This window comes from Myodes glareolus, chromosome 22 (assembly GCF_982192425.1).
Source record: "Myodes glareolus chromosome 22, mMyoGla1.1, whole genome shotgun sequence".
Lineage (NCBI taxonomy): Eukaryota > Metazoa > Chordata > Mammalia > Rodentia > Cricetidae > Myodes > Myodes glareolus.
Genome location: NC_142047.1, coordinates 50,408,087 through 50,412,630, shown reverse-complemented (window position 1 = coordinate 50,412,630; position 4,544 = coordinate 50,408,087). Strand labels below are relative to the sequence as shown.

General features: G+C 52.8%; 1 long non-coding RNA gene across 1 annotated transcript; it reads left to right on the top strand.

Moving 5' to 3' along the window:
* The first annotated feature begins 240 nt into the window (after nt 1-240).
* Nucleotides 241-3,330, top strand: LOC146890186 (uncharacterized). Its single transcript, XR_014998945.2, has 3 exons — nt 241-318; nt 509-845; nt 1,512-3,330. It is a non-coding gene; the product is annotated as an uncharacterized LOC146890186 (long non-coding RNA).
* The last annotated feature ends 1,214 nt before the right edge of the window (nt 3,331-4,544 follow it).

Genomic DNA, 4,544 nt, shown 5'->3' with positions numbered 1-4,544 from the left:
AGCTTCCTCAATGCTGGAATAACAAGTGACTTTCATCATGGTGGTTCCTGATGGAAGACAGGTGTGGTAGTTTGAATGTAATTGGCCCCTATAATCTTATAGGGAGGTGTAACTTTGTTGAAGTGGGTATGGCCTTGTTGTAGGAAGTATGTCACTGTGGGGGCGGTCTTTGACGTTTCCTATGCTCAGGGTACTGTCCAGTGTCTCAAATAGCTTCTTGTTGCCTGCAAGATGTAGGACTCTCAGCTCCAGCACCATGTCTGCCTGTGTGCCACCATGCTCACCGCCATGTTGATAATGGACTGAACCCCTGAAACTGTAAGTGAGCCGCCCTCAAGCAAATGTTTTCCTTTATAAGAGTTGCTATGGTCATGGTGTCTCTTCTCAGCAGTAGAAGCCCTAGCTAAGACACCAAGGTTTTCACTTGGGGCTGGGTGGGGGAGAGCTGGGTCGTTGGCTGGATCTTCTAAGCAGAGTCTGTTCTCTTCGCTGTGCTTGGCCTCAGCAGGGCAGGAGCACCAGAGTCAGCCTGCTGTTTGCCAATCTTCTTCGGCCGATCAATGTCACACTGTACGCTGAGGCTGGAAACGGAGGGTGTGTGTGGCTTGATCGTCCCCTGAACATCTGCCTCGCATTTGGTGCCCTCACCTATATCAACACAGAGCTTGCAGAGTTGGAGGGCAGCTCCTTGGCGGATTCCATAAACTCCCAGCTCAGAGAGCCCCAGATCGCCAGCCCCTGTGAAGAAATCATGTTTTCAACAGTTGCTTGAGAAGTTAAAATGAAGAACTTATTCTCGTGGCCAGAGAAACTGCTGGAAAGTCAGACAAAGGACCTTGGGCTTGGTGGGTGTGGGACCCGCTTTGGGGTGCTGGCTTGGGAAGGACAGTGGGACCTGGGATGCTGGTCTGGAACCCCAATGTCAGAGAGGCGTGCTGGGTAGTTAGTGTCTCTTTCCTCCAAGTGGAAGGTGCCAGCAGGTAGATTGGATCCTCTCTGCCCGAGGCACAGTGCCACCACAGGTAGGGCAGAGATCAGAGGCGGATCTAAGTTCCATCCTGGAGATGGCCCCTGGTCTGTGGGGATACCATGCCTAGGCCCCCATCGAGTTAAAACTCACTATGTGCTCTCCTCAGGACAGAGGCTGCTTCTTCTTAGGGTCTCCAGATCCAATGCCATCTGCTAGGGGTGCTCAGCACACAGTAGAGCTGTTCTTGTGACCAAGTCCAGGGAAACCATGTGACACATCATCTAAATTTAAAAAAAAAAAATGAAGCTCTCAACAGTGCTGCTAGGAGCCAGAGTAACCCGAGCTGCCCCATGCCTGCTAGAATGCATGCCCATTTCTGCGTTGCATAGCTGCAGGAACCAGGATGTTTGGCATGGAAGGGGTAATTTAAGCAGCTTGGAACCCACACATCTCAGCAGGCAGACTGCTAAGAGAGAGTCCTGGCTCATTTGCCCTCTGCTGTGTGGCCAGGAATGAGATGCTAAACCTCTCTCTTCCTCAGTGGAAGGCTGTGGTAGATCCCAGAACACACTGAGACTCGGCCACACTGGTGGCCAGGAGCTGCATCTACATAGTGTCTTCTGAGAGAAGCCACTCCTGAGGACTGCTGAGCGAGCAAGTGACAGCTGAAGGGACAGGCTCGAGGGACACAGTTATCCTGCACTAGAGGTGGCAGACCATGGAGGAAGAGACCCAGCGTGAACCAGGAGACATCACCACGCACAGGTAGAGCCGAGCCATCTGTCTCTCCCCACCCCCAGAGTTCTTCATTCTCAATTGGCATCACCAGCTCCATTAGAGTGAGTGTTGCCATGGTGGCAGGCTGAGCGGAAAGTCCCAGCCTTGGGTGGAATGGGTGAGCGAGAGGCCTGCTTGTCCCCAGTTCTTACTTGTTACCCTTGGGTTTGGCTCCCAGTGCACACAGCTCAGAAAAAAAGGGGAGTGGGGAAACTGCTTGAGCTTGTGTTGGGGACTAGGGCAGTGACCTTCACCCCCATTGTGCTTCTCTGTTCCCGTTCATGGCTTGTCCCCTTCGCCGGGCAGCATATGGGGAGGCTTCATTCCCCACCCTGGAGGGTACCGGCTGGCAGCAGCAGAACATCTACGCCACCCTGCAGGTACCCATAGCCTTCTAGCAGCTGGCTCCTGCTGCCTACATGGCAACTGTTTCCAGGTCTCCCGCCTCCGCATTCCTTCCTGTTTTCGAAAGATGGAGGGATCACCAAAGTCATCAAACCTTAACAATGAATAGCCCTGCTGTACCTGTGTCTGTTAGGCTGGGAGGAGAGGCCCAGACTGTGGCCATTAGGAAGCAGATCCAGGTGTGAAGAACTGAGCATGAACAACAAAGCCTGGAGCCCCAACTGCCTGCAATGCACACTCGAGAGACGTAATGCTTCCAAACCTGCACAACTGTGTGCCAGTAAGCATGCCCAGGCTCGTGCTACTGCCAAGGCTGGATTATGTGTTCTTGAAGATAACCCATGATCTACATTCTTTGACATTTCCTTCTGTTTCAACCAGACCAGAACAGTGCAGGCTGTCAAAGGAAGCTTTTCCCATTTATTTGTTTGGTTGTTTGTAGTGTGTGCATGCATGTGCATGCATGCGTGTGTGTGTGTGTGTGTGTGTGTGTGTGTGTGTGTGTGTGTCTGCATTCTACACTACAGCCCTTTCTCTGGCCTCCACTCTTCACCACGGTCACCTTTCACCCAGTATCTCTGTGGACAGGCACAGCAATGACCCAGGTTCTCCAACACTTCTTGTGGGTTCACTCATCCCATCCCGTAGATGTGTGCAGGTGTGTCTCCGTTGTAGAGAAATGGAAGCTTAGAGACACTTCTAAGTCTATCTAAGGTCACCGAGCCCAAACGTGGCAAAGCTGGGACTCAGCCCAGGCCCGACCCCAGTGCCCTCTTCCTGTCCGCTGGGGCAAAGTTATCTCCATTTCCATTTGGTAATGCATGTCCTACTTAGATGCCAGTCTCGCGTTTCTTTGGATAGCTGGCCTGTCAGTGGATCAGTCACAAGTGTCATTGTGGTCCCGCACAGGCTCATGCTTTATCACCGGTCTAACTGGTGACACTGTCCAGGGAGACTATGGACCCTTTAGGATGTGGGGCCTTACTGCCGGAAGTAGTTGGGGGGGGCGGCCTTTGACGGTTACACTCACCAGTGTTTCCGGCCTTATTCTCAGTTCCCTGGTCTTCGACCAAGTGACCAGCTTCGATTGTTTGCTTTCACTACCATGGGTGGCACCAGGCCCTCTCTGCTATCATGGACCAAAACCTGCCAAAATCATGATCAGTAAATAAATAAATAAATCTCCCCCCCCCCCTTAACTTCTTTCTGTAAAGCATTTTTTTTTGTTTTTGTTTGTCTGTAACAAAGTCTGTAGCAAAATCAAAAGAAATTCACTCAGTAGGTGCCATAATATACCCGATGTGCAGAAAGCCTGCCTGGCATGAAATTCTAGCCAGGCCTTTGGACACTTTAATATTGGCCACTAGAGCTGAATGCCTGCCTCTTAGCCATACCCCCATGTTCCAGGTGGGGAAGGCAAGGCTCAGAGGTGAGGACCTGCCCAACTCTCTTAGATGCTGGCAGGCAGAGACCAGATAATCATTTCTCAAATAGCCCTGGGCACAGCCCCTCCCCCCGCCTCCGCCATGCTGTCCACCTTCCTCCCCGGCAGTGCGGTGCAGTTGGAAGTGGGTGCCAGAGTTGAGTAAGTGAGATGCAGCTGTCGGGACATTGTGGAGACACAAGGTAGACTGGGCGAAGGAGGAGGGTGTGTGAGGCTCCCTGTTCTCTGCCCTCGTTGATTTGAGAGCAGGTGATGGATGTCACAACGTCAGCAGAGGAAACGGGCGTGTCCAGACGCATGTCAGATTATCCCACCCCGAAAATCCCCAGTGGAATGTGTTGCATGTCTGATGGCCTGCCACGCTGCCACTGGAGCCTAAGAGGCGGACAGTTGGGTTGGATTGCAGATAAAGGCTGGCAAAACTGGCCGAGCCACTTTCTTGCCTGGGTTCCTGCAAACCTGGGTTCCTTGGTGCCCAGTGGCTGGTGCCGGGTAGCTGTATTGTCTTGTATTTAGCGTCCCAGGATTCAGGTTGGCTGCAGGCAGCACACACTGGTCTGTCTGTCCTGTCTGCACAGTGTCTCCCCGCACCTCCCTCACAGGAAGGGCTGGAGAGTAAGATGTCCTGCTTCAGAGATCAGAAACTCAGAGATGGCACCAAGGGGCCTGGTTCTGCTTTCCTGGCCTGACTTCTCCCAGTGAGAGGTCGCTCTCTGGGGCTTCGGAATGAGGTGGTAGTTGGAGCCCCCATGTGGGTCCTCTGTCTGACTCCTGGTTTAGGGACTCCCCACCCTTGTTGGGCCCTCCCAGGAAGTTTGTAAAGAGAAATTCCTGGGTGAAGGAGCTTGCTGAGGTGGCTCTGTCGTTGGTGGCTATAAAGACTGACTGTGCACCACCTTGTAGGCTTGGTTTTCCAAGGATAAAATGAGATGTGGCGGCGGGTGACTG